General features: G+C 48.0%; 1 long non-coding RNA gene across 2 annotated transcripts in view; it reads right to left on the reverse strand.

Annotated features, from left to right (window-relative positions):
* Positions 1–19,106, reverse strand: part of LOC138930901 (uncharacterized) — a 73,989-nt gene that overhangs the window by 39,345 nt on the left and 15,538 nt on the right. Inside the window, exons 2-5 of one of the 2 annotated variants that reach the window (XR_011446271.1) lie at positions 7,571–7,747; positions 7,307–7,446; positions 5,691–5,850; positions 5,512–5,600 (exon numbers count right to left, since the gene is read on the reverse strand). This is a non-coding gene — a long non-coding RNA (uncharacterized lncRNA). The remainder of the gene's footprint in view (positions 1–5,511; positions 5,601–5,690; positions 5,851–7,306; positions 7,447–7,570; positions 7,748–19,106) is intronic. The other variant, XR_011446270.1, reaches the window with a different exon arrangement.

The raw sequence follows: 19,106 nt of genomic DNA on the forward strand, positions 1-19,106 counted from the left end.
GGAGAATTCCAAGGACCGTATAGTCCATGGGGTTGCAAAGAGTGGGACATGACGGAGTGAGTTTCACTTTCAGGTTCTCCTCCTCCCACTGGGCCCACAAGTCTGGATCTCCCCTCTGCAAATGCACTGTATTATAAAGACTGAAGTAAGTCAGAAAGATAACACAGGGACCGGATATTAATGCATATATGTGGAACATAGCAAGATGGAACTGATCGTTTGAAATGTCATTTCTGTTTTACGGGTATGGACTTTGTTACACACCCGTGAAAGTTTCCTTCAGTTACATAACTTAAATCCTTAATTCCGATTTTCTTCTTCTCTTCTTAACCTGTCATGCTGCCCTTGTTTAATACGCTTGCTATTTCTGGTAACATGGAAGGCTAACTCTCTTGACCCAACATTCCTGGTGAATGCTGGGCGCACTCTGAAAAATGCTTGGTGTACGTATTTGTAAAGACTCTCGCTACAAGCATCTCAAGACTGATGGGATAACAGAGCGTCCCGCTAGGATCTCGAAGGCAGCATGAACACACAGAGCCCTGAAACCCCTTTTTCTTCAGAGACCAGTCGGCGAACTGGTCAGACTTGAGCCACATTTTTCACCCGTCCTCTGATTTCTCCCGAAACAGAAGACAAAGGTTTTCATGTCCTCCTTAAGGTCAGGACTCTAGTGAGACGTTTCCCTCCAGTAATCTGGCCGCCTGATGCAAAGAGCCGACTCACCGGAAAAGACCCTGAGGCTGGGATGGATTGGGGGCAGGAGGAGAAGGGGGCGACAGAGGATGAGATGGCTGGATGGCATCACGGACTCGATGGACGTGAGTCTGGGTGAACTCCGGGAGTTGGTGATGGACAGGGAGGCCTGGCGTGCTGCGGTTCACGGGGTCGCAGAGAGACGGACACGACTGAGCGACTGAACTGAACTGAACTGAATATTACTGAGAGGATATTTGTCTTTCTCACCTATAGTCTCTTGCAAGAGTCCAGGGGAGTTTTCCAGCAGCTATATGGTGGATGAGAACACAAGAGGCTGAACACAGAAGCGGATATAGGAGTCTAGTTGGACTTACAAGCACCCATTCTCCGCCAAACTCCCCTCCCATCCAGGCTGCCACCTGACATGGAGCAGAGTTCCCTGTGCTGTCCAGCAGGTCCTTGCTCGTTCTCCATGTTAAATACAGCCGTGTGTCCATGTCCATCCCAGACTCCCTGACTATCCCTTCCCCCATCCTTCCCCCTGGTGACCATAAGGTTATTACAGAGGATTGAGCAGAGTTCCCTGTGCTGAACAGCAGGTCCTTGCTGGTTCTCCGTGTTAAATATAGCTATACTTCTTTCTTTTAAGCTAAGCAGTCTTGCTTGGCTCTTTCTTAGCTTGATACACACCCACACTCAATATATGTTCCTGAGTTACTGGTCTATGCTTCCTCAAGGGGTTCTCAGTGGCACTCAAAAAATGCTAGCACTTGAGTTCACTCACTCCAATGATCCCATCCTCGGTCGTCGGCTGGATGGCATCACGGACTCGATGGACGTGAGTCTGAGTGAACTCCGGGATTTGGTGATGGACAAGGAGGCCTGGCGTGCTGCGATTCATGGGGTTCCAAAGAGTCGGACACGACTGAGCGACTGAACTGAACTGAACTGAACTGAATGATCCCATCGAAAGTCAGATTGCAAAGTGCTGAACAGTAAGGGATATTCTGATTGTAATAGCTTCATCAGCCTGGTTCTAGGTCTTAGACAAATGTTTCAAACAGGGTTGCCGGCTTTAGCAAATTGACACACAGGACTCATAGTCACATTTGAGTTTCAGATTAAAACAAACAAACAATATTCTTTGGTATAAGTAAGTCACAACCATAGCACGGGACATACTTTTACTAAATAAACTACTTCTCTGAAATATTGTATGGGATCCACTTATACTAAATAAACTACTGGTCTCAAATATTACATGGGACATGCTTATACTAAGTTAACTATTTAAATGGCTCAAATATTGCATGAGATGGACTTAGACTTAAATAAACTACTTGTCTCAAATATTGTATGGGATACTCCAACAGTAAATGAATTCTTTGTCTCAAAGATCACATGAGACATACTTCATAAATTACTTGTCTCAAATATTGCACGGGACATACTTGTAACTAAATGAACTGGAGAAGGGGAATCTTCCTGACCCAGGGATTGGACCGGGTGTCCTGCACGGGCAGCCAGATTCTTTACCGTCAAATACTCCATGGGATGTGTGTATATTAGGCTCCTGTGTATTGTTTATTATGCAATATTTGATATGTACTTACACTTAAAACTCTGTAATTTATATAAAAAGCTCAGGGACTTCCCTGGTAGTCCCATGGTTGATTCCACGCTTCCCGTGAAGGGAGCGCGAGCTTGATTCCTGGAACTGTATCCCGCGTGCTGCAACTAAAGATTCCATGTGCTACAATAACACCAGCACAGCCAAGTAAATAAACAAATGTTTCTTTTAAAAAATAAAATATAAAAACAGTGCAAATTTAACTGGTGCCTTGTAATTTAAGGGGCTTCCCTGGTGGCTCAGATAGTACAGAATCTGCATACAATGCGGGAGATCCGGGTTGGGAAAGATCCCCTGGAGAAGCGAATAGCTACCCACTCCAGTGTTCTTGCCTGGACAATCCCACAGACAGAGGAGCCTGGTGGGCTACGGTCCATGGACTCGCAAAGACTCAGAAACGACCGAGCGCCTAACACTTGTAATTTAATGGGGCAACTCCACTTCCAAAGGCATAGCTTGACTTTTCGGAGCGGAAAAGAAAGGGGCAAAGACAGTTGGTGTCAACAAAATGCAAAATGTCCGTACCGTGTGACCAGCAAGTCCCGTTGATCGGGTTTCTTCTGAGCAAATAATACCATTATGAGGAGGAGGAAAGCGCAAAGATGGCGAGCGCAGTTTTACAGGAGGCTGGATACAGAGCACGTCGCGTTTGATGAAACGCTAGGCTGTCAGCATGACTAATGGGGAAAGCCGTACATAAAATTTTCATGAATGAATATCAAATTAAATATTAGAACACTATAATTACAAACACATTTGCACATCATAATTACTAAAGAAAAGACTCAGAATGGCGGGGCAATTAGATTGTGCGTGGGAGATGTTTTATTTCAATATTCATGTTGCAATGATATATTAGGGTTCTCCAGAGACAAGGACTGAACAGAATGTGCGTGGGTATATATGTGTGTAGACAGTGTGCCCATGTATATGTGTGCATACGATGTATATGTGTGCGTGTGTATATGCAGTGTATGTAGGGAGACGTATATATGTGTGTATATATGCAGTATCTGTGTATGTGTGCGCAGTGTATGTGTGTATACGTGTATATGTGTATATAGTCTGTGTGTGTGTATACGTACATGTTCACGTGCATATACAGCATACGTGTGTGTGGTAGGTATGTGTATGCATATGTGTGCACACAGGATATGTATGTATACATATATATGTATTTATACAGTTCAGTTCAGTTCAGTCGCTCAGTCGTGTCCGACTCTTTGCGACCCCACGAATCGCAGCACGCCAGGCCTCCCTGTCCATCACCAGCCCCCGGAGTTCACTCAGACTCACGTCCATCGAGTAGGTGATGCCACCCAGCCATCTCATCCTCGGTCGTCCCCTTCTCCTCCTGCCCCCAATCCCTCCCAGCATCAGGGTCTTTTCCAATGAGTCAACTCTTCTCATGAGGTGGCCAAAGGACTGGAGCTTCAGCTGTAGCATCAGTCCTTTCAATGAACACCCAGGGCTGATCTCCTTCAGAACGGACTGGTTGGAGCTCCTTGCAGTCCAAGGGACTCTCAAGAGTCTTCTCCAATGTCACAGTTCAAAAGCATCAATTCTTTGGCACTCACCAGATAGTCAACACCTAAGTTAGATTGATTATACTCTTTGCAGCCAAACATGGAGAAGCTCTGTACAGTCACAAAAACAAGACCAGGAGCTGACTGTGGCTCAGATCATGAACTCCTTATTGCCAAATTCAGACTTAAATTGAAGAAAGTAGGGAAAACCACTAGACCATTCAGGTATGACCTAAATCAAATCCCTTATGATTATACAGTGGAAGTGAGAAATAGATTTAAGGGCCTACATCTGATAGAGTGCCTGATGAACTATGGAATGAGGTTCGTGACATTGTTCAGGAGACAGGGATCAAGACCATTCCCATGGAAAAGAAATGCAAAAAAGCAAAATGGCTGCCTGGGGAGGCCTTACAAATAGCTGTGAAAAGAAGAGAGGGGAAAAGCAAAGGAGAAAAGGAAAGATATAAGCATCTGAATGCAGAGTTCCAAAGAATAACAAGAAGAGATAAGAAAGCCTTCTTCAGTGATCAATGCAAAGAAATAGAGGAAAAGAACAGAATGGGAAAGACTAGAGATCTCTTCAAGAAAATTAGAGATACCAAGGGAACATTTCATGCAAAGATGGGCTCGATAAAGGACAGAAATGGTCTGGACCTAACAGAAGCAGAAGATATTAAGAAGAGGTGGCAGGAATACACAGAAGAACTGTACAAAAAAGATCTTCACGACCCAGATAATCATGATGGTGTGATCACTCATCTAGAGCCAGACATCCTGGAATGCGAAGTCAAGTGGACCTTAGAAAGCATCACTACGAACAAAGCTAGTGGAGGTGATGGCATTCCAGTTGAGCAAATCCTGAAAGATGATGCTGTGAAAGTGCTGCACTCAATATGCCAGCAAATTTGGAAAACTCAGCAGTGGCCACAGGACTGGAAAAGGTCAGTTTTCATTCCAATCGCAGAGAAGGCCAATGCCAAAGATAGCCTTAAGTCATGTTAAATAAGACCATGTAAAAAGGAGATCCTTCATGATACCCCAAACTAAAGTGTGTCTGATCTGATGTTCTGAGCCTCATAGCTTATTAGCAAAAGCATCATCATCACCAACATCATGTGGACGCCAGGGCCATTACTGTGGGGGCCATTACAGTGTGAGCGACAGGATCATCTTCATCCTGTTATCTCCGTCACCATCACCATCACACCGTCATCATTATGAAGTCACCACCGACGCCATCACCGCTCACGGCGCCATCATCATGTCATCATCGGCACCATCACCTTCATCCTGTCACCACCAGCATCATCACCATCGCTACCACAGGACGTCATCATCACTATCGCATCAGCATCAGCATCGTCACCTTCATCCCTTCATCACCTTGATCCATTCATCCCCAAGAGCACCATCGTCCCTATCACACGACATCATCACCAGTATCGTATCATCAGCACCATCACTTTGATCCCTTCATCACCAGCATCACCATCGTCCCTATCACGGGACATCATCACCATTATCACATCAGCATCAACGCCATGACCTTCATCCTCTTATCACCATCACCACCACCACCACCATCAGCACCACCACCATTATCCAATAGGTTCTGAATCCCCATGGCGATTCATCAGAGCCTTTTCAACTGACCTGAAAGGACTGTGTTTTCTCTTCTTCATCCCAGAAGGACAGTCATCTGACAGATGTTTCCCTCCAGGCGGTGGAGCATCCTTGGTGCCCTGAAAACAAGGAAAAGTGATGATTGCATGTCCTTGTGAGACAGCCTCTAAGTGGCCTCAAAACAAATCGGTCTGGCTTGAGCCTCCTACGTGGTTTTCTGTGCAGTTTCATCTCCCACCCTCATTTGTCGTGTGTCACAGCGTGGCTCCTTAGGAATCAATTAACGGAAATTGAAGACAATGAGGTCTCTTCCTCTCCGTCATGTTCCCTTCCACAGATACTGGTTTCTCTCCGGAGGAACTGACTGTCCTGAATAAACAGAGGCAGAGAAATGTTCATTTCTGTTACTTTGCCCTGCTGAGAAAAATGACAGGAATGAGCCATCTCTGGTGTGGCCACATTGAAGGTAAAACAGTCTTCTGGCCCCATGCACTAATTTTTAAACAGTAGCTTTAGAACTAGGGCCTCCCTGGTAGCTCAGCTGGTAAAGAACCTGCCTGCAATGCAGGAGACCCTAGTTTGATTCCTGGGTCAGGAAGATCCTCTGGAGAAGGGATAAGCTATCCACTCGAGTCTTCTTGGGTTTCCCTGGTGGCTCAGCTGGTAAAGAATCTGCCTGCAATGCGGGAGACCTGGGTTCGATCCCTGGGTTGGGAAGATCCCCTGGAGAAGGGAAAGGCTCCCCACTCCAGGAGTAGGGTGTGCCTCTCTGACAGTGAACTCAAACAGAAGTCAGAAAGGGTCCACCTAAACTATGCTAGGAAAACATGCTGGGGAAAAGTGTTGGAAGAGAAATTTAAAAACAATGCTGTTGCTTAGATCAGACATGGTTGCTTAGATAAGACATGGTTGCTCAGACCAGACATGGCTGCTCAGACCAGACATGGCTGCTCAGATCAGACATGGCTGCATGGGGCTGAAGTCTTCCCATGCCCACAGGACCCATGGAGGGGCAAAAGAAAATCGAAGCCTCCAAATATGTCAGTATTTGAGCTGCTGTGGTAGATGGTTGCACTGTGGCCTCATTAATGAGGGCTGGGCAGGGTATTGTTGGCCAAGCTAAACCCTGAGACCCAAACGTTAGTGAACCTGGAAGGACAGCAAGGGACTCAACGAGGCCAGCCAGAGACTCCACGGGTCCAAATAGCTATTCAAGCAGACGAATGGCCCAGAAGGCCAAGGTGACATGGCCAGCTATGTATTCAAGGTGGATGGAGCCTGCTGAAAACCTCGGGCAGGAAAACCCCGGAAAATGAGTTGAGAGGCTTGTGCCATTGGAATGAGCCGTCATCCACACACCCAGCCACTCAGCATCCATTCATCTATTTATCCATCCATGCATCCATCCATCCATTCATCATCCATTCACTTATGCATCCATCCACAAATCCATCTAAGCATCTAATCATCCATCCACCCACCCACCAGCTACTCACCATCCATTCATCATCCATTAACTTACGCATCCATCTACAAATCCATCTAACCATCCATCCACCCACCCAACCAGCCACTCACCATCCATTCATCTATTTATCCATCCATGCATCCATCCACGCATCCATCCATCCACTCATCATCCATTCACTTGCACATCCATCCACAAATCCATCTAACCCTCCATCCACCCATCCGTCCATTCGCCATCCACCCATCTACATATCCATTCACCACGCATCTATCTATTCATTCATCCATTGATTCACCCAACCATCCATCCACTGGTCCATCACCCATCCACTCGGGCATTCATCTACTAACCCACCTATCCATCCATCCATTTAACAAGCAAGCATGATATGTGAGGAAATTCCCCAGCCTTGGGGCCTCAAAGGCATGAAGACGCAGTCCAGTCAGCAGAACTCCAGGCTCCCAGTCAAGGCTGAGGCTCCCAGAAGAAAGAGCCTGGAGACACAGGGGAAGGAGATGAGCTTGAGTGAGTCAAAGGCTAGGCTGTAGCAATCTCTCACTGCAGAGGAATGAAGGATCACAAGGACCAGGATGGACCACCTCGTCGAGCTCAACTCACCCTCCAGTGATCGGCATCAAGGCACCTCCTTCTCAGGCATCCTCATGGGAATGCAGACAACATTTGACCTTCTCCACAAAGTTGTTGCTTCAGAAAGGACTTCCTCCATGGGGAGCTTTCAAGCTCACTCGTGGTTTTTCCAGGACTCATTGGAAAACACCCTGAGGCTGGGAAAGACTGAGGACAAGCAGAGAAGAGGGCAACAGAGGATGAGATGGTTGGACGGTGTGACTGATTCAATAGACATGAGTTCGAGCAAACTCCGGGAGACAGTGAAAACTGAGAGAGATAGCTACTGAGGGGAAAAATTAGCTCAGTGATTTGAGCTGTTAGGATGCAATCTGCGATCCAAAGCTCCCTGGAATGAGTAACTGCGAACCGTCAGGCTTGGATAAGGGCAGGGTTAGCAAGGGAGAAGAGATGTGTCTGGCTGACTCTCTTTGTCCATAAATGTTTATGTAGAAGGGGACAAGGAAATAAACTGTTTCTCACTTCACAGGTGGCTCAGCAGGTAAAGAATCTGCCTGCCAAAAAGGAGATGAGGGTTCGATTCCTGGCTCAGGAAGATCCCCTGGAGAAGGAAATGTCCATCCACTCCAGTATTCATGCCTGGAGAATCCCATGGTTGGAGGAGCCTGGCAGGCTGCAGGCTATGGGGTCGCAAAGAGCTGGACATGACTGAGTGACTGAGTGCTCACACATGGTCAGGGGTGGGGGTGGGCTTCCCAGGTGGCTCAATGGTTAAGAATCTGCCTACCAGTGCAGGAGATGCGGGTTTGACCCCTGGGTGGGGAAGATGCCCTGGAGAAGGAAATGGCAACCCACCCCAGTGTTCCTGCCTGGAGAATCCCAGGGACAGAGGAGCCTGGTAGGTCACAAAAGAGCTGGATGTGACTTAGTGACTGAACGACCACACAGGCTAGGGAGAGTCTGAAAGACCTCCATCCATCTAGGAAAGGAAGCGAGGAACAGTAATAGCTTCTACCATGCTTCCTTCTAAAAATGGTGTTTCAGATGGGGCTATTGCAAGCCATCTTCGCCGTACAACCTTGACGGCACAAAGCATTTAAGGCTGCCTGAGAATTAAAGCAGTGACATCCACGGCTTCGTAGGTGCTCTGTGATGACCTAGTGGAGGGGGATGGAGAGGCGGGAGGGAGGCTCAAGAGGCGGGGGGTATATGTATACGTATGGCTGAATCACTGAGGAAGACTTTCTATTAAAATAGTCCAACTCTCACAGACGTGTCCAAAATCACTGCAGATGGTGACTGCAGCCATGAAATTAAAAGACGCTTGCTCCTTGGAAGAAAAGCTATCACCAACCTAGACAGCATCTGAAAAAGCAGAGAGTTTACATTGCCAACAAAAGTTTGTCTAGTCAAGCTTTTTCCAGTGCTCATGTATGGATGTGAGAACTGGACCATAAAGAAAGCTGAGTGCCGAAGAATGGATCTTTTGAACTGTGGTGTTGGAGAACACTCTTGAGAGTCCCTTGGACTGCAAGGAGATTAAACCAGTCTGTGCTAAAGATGAGTCCTGAATATTCATTGGAAGGACTGATACTGAAGCTGAGACTGCAGTCCTTTGGGAAGAACTAACTCACTGGAAAAGACCCTGATGCTGGGAAAGGTTGAAGGCGGGAGGAGAAGGGGACAACAGAGGATGAGATGGCTGGATGGCATCATTGACTCGATGGACAGGAGTTTGACCATGGTCGGGAGTTGGTGACGGACAGGGAGGCCTGACATGCTGCAGTCCATGGGGTCGCAAAGAGTCGGACACGACTGAGCGACTGAACTGAACTGATCGCTGAATCACTTTGCCCTAGAGCAGAAACTAATGCAACATTGTAAATCAATTGTACTCCAACTAAACACACACACACACACACACACACACACACACACAAAACTGAAATCTATGCTCATCTCTCTCTCCAGGGAGGCAACCAGCCATCTGTTGAATGAAAACCAAGAGTCTGCCCAGAACTGCTTAATTGCAGAGCTGGGGAACACCCAAAAGTCTGATTAATGGAACCTGGCTCAGTTCTACTGCAGGCAGATGGAAACATGACTGAGACTTAATAAGCGGGAATCCGGTTAATCGTATTTTCCCGGGTGTGTAGAGAGACTGAGCTAATTAGAGAAGAAGCAGTCAGCTTCAGTGAACCCTGCCCAGAGTGTGTAGTGGACAATGGAACAGGCATCTGATGGGTGCTGGTAGGTGGCGGACACAGCTCAGCATCCTCAGAGTCTCATACTGACGAGAGGGTCAATTCCTAGGCAGGTTGATTAGAAGTCTGGAGTCCCTGAGGAGGAGGGGTGGGGGGTAGGAGGGAAGGGAGGAGGAGGAGGGGGAGGAGGAGGGAGAGGAGAAGGGGGAGGAGGAGGATCTTGAAAAAGAGACAGGGGTCTGGAGTTCTCAAGGAGGAGGAAAGGACAAACGTGTTTTTCTCTCTGCATTCCTTAGCCTACATTCCTTGGCATCACCAACTCGATGGACATGAGTTTGAACAAACTCCAGGAGTTGGTGATGGACAGGGAGGCCCAGCGTGCTGCAGTCCATGGGGTCACAAGGTGTCGGACACGACTGAGCAATGGAACTGAACTGAGCTTCCTTAGTCTTAGTCACATAAGTTTTCTTCTTTAACTGATGATTATACGACAAAACAACTCAGCTTAAACTCTGTACTAGGGATTATATTGGAGAAGGCAATGGCACCCCACTCCAGTACTCTTGCCTGGAAAATCCCATGGACGGAGGAGCCTGGTAGGCTGCAGTCCATGGAGTCGCTAAGAGTCGGACACGACTGAGCGACTTCCCTTTCACTTTTCACTTTCATGCATTGGAGAAGGAAATAGCAACCCACTCCAGTGTTCGTGCCTGGAGAATCCCAGGGGTGGGGAAGACTGGTGGGCTGCCGTCTATGGGGTCGCGCAGAGTCGGACACGACTGAAGCGACTCAGCAGCAGCAGGGATTATATAACAACAATGTATCTTGCTTGAAGATAGTTTCTCCTTCCTGAAAACCTTCTGACGAATCCTGTCATCTTAAAATGTATATTACTGGAGTGGGTCTGGTAAGATCTTTCTGTTGTTAAGTTCTAACCCTGCTACCTTAAAATGTAAATTGTGGGACTGGGTCTAGTAACATCTTTACAACCTTGAGACATGCTTTTGATTTATTATATAATCAATTCAAAAAGTATATAGCTCCTTTGCTTAGATTAGGGAGGGGGCACTCTCTGTCTCCCTTCTGATGTCTCTGTCAGAAGCTTTCTCTGACTCTTTTCACTGTAATAAGACTTCTGCCACACAACAGCCCTTGAGTGATCAAGTCTGGTCCCTGGTCCCGAAGCTAAATCTTCTTCTTCGGAGATCACGAATCCAGTACCATTCACTGTAAGCAATCATTAATACATGCAGAACCAAAGTAGAATCATCTGTTGATAGGAGCTTCTGTTCTGCTTCAGTAGTTAAGAATCCGCCTTGCAATGCAAGGGACGCGGGTTCGATCCCTGGTCCGGGAAGATCCCACATGCTGCAGGGGCAGCTGAGCCCGTGCGCAGGAGCTGTTGACCTGAGCTCTAGAGCCCGGGTCTTCAAGAACAGAAGCCACCAAAATGAGACGCTCATGCACCAAAGCCAGAGGGGAGGCCCCGCCCCCCAGCAACCAGAGGAGAGGCCCCGCCCCCCGCAACCAGAGGGCAGGCCCCGCCCCCCACAACCAGAGGGGAGGCCCCGCCCCCCGCAACCAGAGGGCAGGCCCCGCCCCCCACAACCAGAGGGCAGGCCCCGCCCCCCGCAACCAGAGGGGAGGCCCCGCCCCCCGCAACCAGAGGGGAGGCCCCGCCCCCTGCAACCAGAGGGCAGGCCCCGCCCCCCGCAACCAGAGGGCAGGCCCCGCCCCCCACAACCAGAGGGCAGGCCCCGCCCCCCACAACCACAGAAAGCCCACGCACAGCACCAAGGACTCAGCATAGACAAAAATCAATGTTTTTAAAAAACCGCCAATTATAACAAATCTAGCCGTTTGGTGCAGGGTGTGTTTATAATGGAAGAGACAGTGTATGCTTCGTTGAAAGTGAAAGTCGCTCAGTCGTGTCCGACCCTTTGCGACCCCATGGATGACACAGTCCATGGGATTCTCCAGGCCAGAATACCGGAGAGGGCAGCCTTTCCCTTCTCCAGGGGATCTTCCCAACGCAGGAATCAAACCCAGGTCTCTTGCATTGCAGGCGGATTCTTTACCAGCTGAGCCACCAGAGCAGGCCCTTGTACATGGGAGGTGTCTTCAGATTTGCTGTGAACCAAAAACAGCTCTAAAACATAAAGTCTGTTGAAAAAATAAGTAACAAATGGCATTAAGGACAAAAAAAGGATGCATAATATCATATATATTAGTATTTGTATATGTAGAAATAGTATATTAATAATATCTATAATTGCATCTATAATATCCATATTATATGTATATATAATAGTATAGAATATAAATCTTATATTAATATATAGCAGAGTACATACTGGGCTTCCCTGACAGCTCAGCTGGTAAAGAATCTGCCTGCAATGTAGCAGACCCTTGTTCAATTCTTGGGTCGGGAAGATCCCCTGGAGACGGGAAAGGCTACTGACTCCAGTATCCTTGGACTTGCCTTGTGGCTAGACCTGGGTTCGATCCCTGGGTTGGGAAGATCTCCGCAGGAGGGCATGGCAACCCACTGCAGTACTCTTGCCTGGAGAACCCCATGGACAGAGGAGCCTGGCGGGCTACAGTCCATGGTGTCGCAAACAGTCAGACAGAACTGAGTGACTGAGGACAGCACAACGCATCGTGTACACCACTCTCACGGCAGAAAGTTAACAGGAATTAAAGAGCCTCTCCATGATAGTGAAAGAGGAGAATGAAAAAGCTGGCTTGAAATTCAACATTAAAAAACCTAAGATCGTGGCATCCAGTCCCATCACTTCATGGCAAATAGATGCGGAAACAGTGAAAGCTTTATTTTTTGGAGCTCCCAAATCACTATGGATGGTGCCTGCAGCCATGAAATCAAAAGACGCTTGCTCGTTGGAAGAAAAGCTATTACAAATCTAGACAGATTATTAGAAAGCAGAGATATCACTTTGCCAGCAAAGGTCTGTCTTAGTCAAAGTTACGGTTTTTCCAGGAGTCATGTGAGAGCTGGACCATGAAGAAGGCTGAGCTCCAAAGAACGGATGCTTTTGAACTGTGGTGTTGGAGAAGACTCTTGAGAGTCCCTTGGACTGCAAGGAGATCCAACCAGTCCATCCTAAAGGAGATCAGTACTCGGTGTTAATTGGAAGGACTGATGCTGAAACTGCAATCCTTTGGCCACCTGATGTGAAGAGCTGATGTACTAGAAAAGACCCTGATGCTGGGAAAGATTGAAGGCGGGAGGAGAAAGGGACGACAGAGGACGAGATGGTTGGATGGCATCACTGGCTCGATGGACATGGGTTTGAGCAAGCTCTGGGAGATGGTGATGGACAGCAAAGCCTGGTGTGCTGCAGTCCACGGGGTCACAAGGAGTCAGATACGGTTTATCTGAACAACACTGAAGAATGTCAAGTCCACCCCAGACTCCCTAACTATGCTCCCTCCCATCCATCCCCATTAGTAACCATAAGTTCTTTCTCTGAGTCTGTGAGTCTGTTTCTGGTTTGTAAATAAGTTCCTTTGTACCATTCCTTTTTAGATTCTGCATATAAGTCATACGAGCTCTGGGAGTTGGTGATGGACGGGGAGGCCTGGCGTGGTGCAGTCCACGGGGTCACAAGGACTCGGACTGAGCTAACTGACCGATACGATGTTTGTCTTTCTCTGTCTGACCTAGTTCCCTCAGCATGATGATCTCCAAGTCCATCCACGTTGCTGCTGCTGCTGCTAAGTCGCTTCAGTCATGTCCGACTCTGTGCGACCCCGTAGACGGCAGCCCACCAGGCTCCCCCGTCCCTGGGATTCTCCAGGCAAGAACACTGGAGTGGGTTGCCATTTCCTTCTCCAATGCATGAAAGTGAAAAGTCAAAGTGAAGTCGCTCAGTCGTGTCTGACTCTTTGCGACCCCACAGACTGCAGCCTACCAGGCTCCTCCATCCATGGGATTTTCCATCCACTTTGCTGCAGATCAAATGCTATTTTTTGTTTTTTGTTTTTTTAATGTGTGTGTCTTGAGTGTCTCTCAACTCCCGCCATCAGCATGGGGGCATAAGAGAGCCTTCTGAGCTTCCACGGCAACCACAACACGTCAGCTTCACTCAGCATCCTCGGGTCTCCCCGGGGAATGGCGGGGGGGTCCATATCCATCAGCCACAAGAACCCGGCTGCCAAGGATGATTAACGGGCTGAGCCTGCCAGCCTCCACGTAGCCAGGTCCTGCCAAGAACCATAAGGCAGAGCCTGAAGGAGGCAGACGTATCGGATCTGGCAAGAGACCATGGAGGACATTAAAATTAACCTTGGGCCACTCCCGGCAAGAATTAATTGCTTGTGACTGCGAGATTCCTGTCTGTGCCAGAGGCTCACAACCAGACAGGACACATCACGCTCTGAGCTTTGGCTGATCCATTCCCTCCATGGACATTTGTGCAAATCTTGCTGGTTTTTTTGTTTGTTTGTTTGTTTGTCTGCTCAACATGAAGGATCTTAGTTCTCTGACCTGGGATCGCATCGACATCCCCTGCATTGCAAGGGGAAGTGTTATTCACTGGACCACCAGGCAAGTCGCTGCAAATTTTTCCACATGCAAGAAAAAGTAAGCTTCAAATACATCTCCAGTCATGTCCAACTCTCTGCAGCCCCATGGACTGTAGCCCACCAGGCTCCTCGGTCCATGGGATTCTCCTGGCAAGAATACTGGAGTGGGTTGCCCTGCCCTTCTCCAGGGGATCTTCCTGACCCAGGGATCGAACTTGGGTCTCTTGCATTGCAAGGCATATTCTTTATCAACTGAGCCACCAGGGAAGCCCACTCAATTCGTTAGGAAGGCCAAGAATGTAGCTCTGTTTGCAGGATCATGGAAGAAAAGTCTATAGACTGTAGCCTATCAGGCTTTTCCATCCATGGGATTTTCTAGGCAAGAGTACTGGAGTGGGGTGCCATCGCCTTCTCCAGAAAATGCCAGCAAGACGCCAAACGGACAGAAGATTTAAACAGATGTTTCTTTAAACAAGACGTACAGAGACAGACAACAGACACACGAAAAGATGCTCAGCATCGCTCATGATAAGAAAAATGCCAGTCAGGAGTACAGGGAGGTATCAACTCCCACCAATCAGAACGGCCATCATCCAAAAGTCTACAAACAGTACATGCTGGACAGGGTGTGGAGAAAAGGGGACCCTGCTGCACTTCTGCTGGGAATGGAGACTGGTGCAGCCCCCGTGGAGAACACCACGGAGGGCTCTTAAAAAATTAAAAAAATAGAGCAGGCATATGACCCGGCAATCCCACTTCTGGGCATATATCCAGAGAGAAACGTGGCCCCCAAAAGATGCAAGCAGCCCAAAGTTCACTGCAGCGCATTCACAACAGCCAGGACGCGGAAGCCACCTAGACGTCCATCAGCAGAGGAATGGATAACCGAGACGTGGGACATATATACAACGGAATGGTACTGAGCCATGAAAGAGAATGAGACAAAATGCCAACTTCGGCATCACAGACGGACCTAGAGGTTGTCATACAAAGTGAGGTAAGTCAGACAGAGAGAGGTAAATATCATATGAGACCACTTATATGGGGAGTCTGAAGAAAAAAAAAAACGATACAAATGGACTTATTCATGAAACAGAAATAGACTCATAGACATAGAGAACACATTTGTGATGAACCAAATCGGGGAAAGGAGGAAAGATAAGTTGGGAGCTTGGGACGAAAATGCGCACACTTCTAGGTAAATTGTGGATAAACAGCAAGGACCTATGTACATAGGCTGTAACTGACTCGCTTCACTATACACCTGGAACTAACGCAACATTGTTCGTCAACTGTGTGTGTGCTCATTCGCACAGCCGGGTCTGACTCTCTGTGACCCCATGGACTGTAGCCCACCAGGCTCCTCTGTCCATGGGGATTCTCCAGTCCAGAGTACTAGAGTGGGTTGCCATTTCCTTCTCCAGGGGATCTTCCCCACCCAGGGATCAAACCCACGTCTCCTGCACTGCAAGCAAGTTCTTTACCACCTGACCCACGGACAAGCCCACGAATACTAGAGTGGGTAGCCTATCTCTTCTCCAGGGGGTCTTCCCGACTCAGGGACGGAACCCACATCTCCCACATGGCAGACAGATCCTTTCCTGTCTGAGCCCCCAGGGAAGCCCTCATCAGCTATACACTCCAATACAAAAATTAAAAAAAAATTTTTTTAAGATGCCAAATGAGGCACTGGAGTGCTTTTTCGTATTTCGTTCCAGTGTGATTTCTGCCTAGCTTGCGTCTGTCTCCTCCTCACCCTTTCCCTCCTGTTCACTCTCCAGGGCTCCCCTCCCATTTCTGGGTCCTGACTGCTTTGGAACTGTCAACTCGCTTTACGTCTGGGGGTCCTGAGGTTTCCGAACGCCTCACACAATGGACTCACATGGAGTAATATCATTTATTTATTTATTGGCCGTACCATGTGGCTTGTGGGATCTTGCTTCCCAGACCAGGGATTGAACCGGAGCCCTTGGCAAATGAACGCGTCGAGTCCTAACCACTGGGCTTCCAGGGAAGCCCCACGTGGAGTCTTTTTTTTTTTTTTTTTTCCACTCCTCAGCTCTGAGTAGATATTCCCAGGAGGCTCAGCAGTAAAGAATCTGCCTGCCAAATCAGGAGATGCTAGGTTTGGTCCCTGGGTCAGGAAGATTCCCCTGGAGCAGGAATGGTAACCCACTCCAGTATTCTTGTCTGCAGAATCTCATGGACAGAGGAGCCTGGCAGGCTACAGTCCATTGGGTTGCAAAGAGTTGGACACAGCTGAGCACACTTAGACGCATCTGAGTAGATAAAGGACTCCACAGAAGGACAGGAGTCCAGCCATTTTCTAGTTGAATCTCTGCGGCTTCCCTGGTGGCTCAGCTGGCAAAGAATCCACCTGCAATGTAGGAGACCCGGGTTCAATCCCTGAGTTGGGAAGATTCCCTGGAGGAGGAAATGCAACCCACTCCAGTTTCCTTGCCTGGAGAATCCCATGGACAGAGGAGCCTGGGGGGCTGCAGTCCACGGGGGTCGCAGAGTCAGGCACAGCCCAACGGCTAAGCACAGCACAGCAGAGTTGAGCCTCCACGCTCTGCAGACATGGAGATCTCCGTGCACTGCTTTGAGGAGAGAACTCTGCCCTTGAAAAAAATGAACGTTTTGTTGAAGAGCCTGGGGTGCGGGGGATGAGACAGATGTCAGCAAGCAGAGCTGGGCAGCCCCCCGGGCTGCACACACCAGGGGGCTGAGAGGTGCCAAGCTTGGAGCAGATGAACTGCTTCTATTCCGACGTGGAATTTCTGAGCTCGCAGATCTGATTACTGAACGTGGAGTAAAAACCCTTTTCCGTTTTCTGCCTTTAACGTAAGAGTGAGGGATGCTCAGTGAGGAAGAGCTCTGCGAAACGCAGGCTGTTCTCTTCCTGTCTTCCTCTCTGGGTTTTGCATATGTCTCTGTTCTTCCTTTGCCGACAAAGGTCCGTCTAGTCAAAGCCATGGTTTTCCAAGGAGCCATGTATGGATGTGAGAGTTGGACTATAAAGAAAGCTGAACGCCGAAGAATTGACGCTTTTGAACTGCAGTGCTGGAGAAGACGCTTGAGAGTCCCTTGGACTGCAAGGGGACCCAACCAGTCCATCCTAAAGGAGATCAGTCCTGGGTGTTCCTTGGAAGGACTGATGCTGAAGCTGAAACTCCAATACTCCTGATGTGAAGAACTCACTCACTGGAAAAGACCCTGATGCTGGGAAAGATTGAAGGTGAGAGGAGAAGGAGGTGACAGAGGATGAGATGGTTGGATGGCATCACTGACTCGATGGACATGAGTTTGGGTAGACTCTGGGAGCTGGTGATGGACAGGGAGGCCTGGCGGGCTGCAGTCCGTGGGGTCTCAAAGCGTCGGACATGAGTGAGCAAGTGGATGACAACATATACGCTGCGGTAAATTTTTTCCAGCTTACTCTAGCTCAGATAGGGTCAGTTCTCTATTACTGAGGACCGGCTGACACACTTTTTCCTGTAAAGTGCAGGAACAAAAGCCCGTTGATTACACAAAGCGGGCTGCTGTCAGAGAAGGTCTCCGCCCCTAGAAACAAATGTCCCCCAGGGACCTCCACTGTGAAGGGCACAGAAGCAAGTTCGCGGGTAAATATCCTAGAATGTCACCGTGCTTCTGATTTCATCTCTGAGGTGTAAACCGAGGCTCTGGAACTTAGGCTGCCTTGCACAGAAAATTACGGTTTTTCCACAAGAATATAAAATTCATCTCTCTAAGGGAACCATCCACACAGATGAAGGATTTCAGGACATTTCTGTTCAGAGATAACCGGGCTGGCTCGTTTCACTGTGGACATAAAACCCTTTTTCTTGGGAACTGCCTGGCAGAAAACTGCTTCATAGACCCAGAGGCTGTTGGCATATTTACGATATCTATTCTATTTCCCCCGGAACAGGGCTGTTCAGTTTGTGTCCAGAAGTTCCCAAGACTCTGTGGGTACAACCAGACACTATCCATCTTGTTTATTATTTTTTTTAGCTTAAAAAAAGTTTTTTTCTTTAGTTTTTATTTTATATTGGAGTAAGGTTGATAGTGGCGTCCCTGGGGGGCTCAGTCGGTAAAGAATCTGCCTGCAATGCAGGAGATGCAGATTCCATCCACCCTTTGAGAAGATCCCCTGGAGGAGGGCGTGGCAACCCATGCCAGTATTCCTGCCTGGAGAATCCCACGGACAGAGGAGCCTGGCGGGCTACAGGCCACCGGGTCACACAGAGTCAGATGGGATTAAGCAGCTGACACTTGAAGATCATAGTGGATTTACAATGTTTCAATAGTTTCAGGAGTACAGCAAAGTCATTCGGTGACATATGTATCTGTTCTTTTTCAAATTCTGTTCCCATTTAGGTTGTTTCATAATATTGAGCAGGGTTCTCTGTGCTGTACACTAGGTCCTTGTTAATGATCTGTCTTACATGGAATTGTGTGTGCGTGTTAACCCCAAACTCCTTATCTATTCCTCCCCCCAGGTTTCCCATTTGTGAACCATGAGGCTGTTTTCTGTGCCTGCAAACCTGTTTCTGTTTTGTAAATAAGTTCCTTTACATAGAACGTCATCTGATTTCCCTGTAAACAGGTAACACTGAAGAACAATGGACAGGTTTGAATGTTTTAAAAAAAAAAAAAAGGCGTAAGAAAGCCTTTATTCAAAGTCAGGGGTCATTTCAGAAATGCTCCTGTTTAAATCACTATTTTTGTAAAAAATTTTATTGACGTACAGTTGATTTGCATTGTTGTTAATTTTTGTTAATAAGCAAAGTTGTGTGTGTATTGGAAGGACTGGA

This window comes from Ovis canadensis, chromosome X (assembly GCF_042477335.2).
Source record: "Ovis canadensis isolate MfBH-ARS-UI-01 breed Bighorn chromosome X, ARS-UI_OviCan_v2, whole genome shotgun sequence".
Classification (NCBI taxonomy): Eukaryota; Metazoa; Chordata; class Mammalia; order Artiodactyla; family Bovidae; genus Ovis; species Ovis canadensis.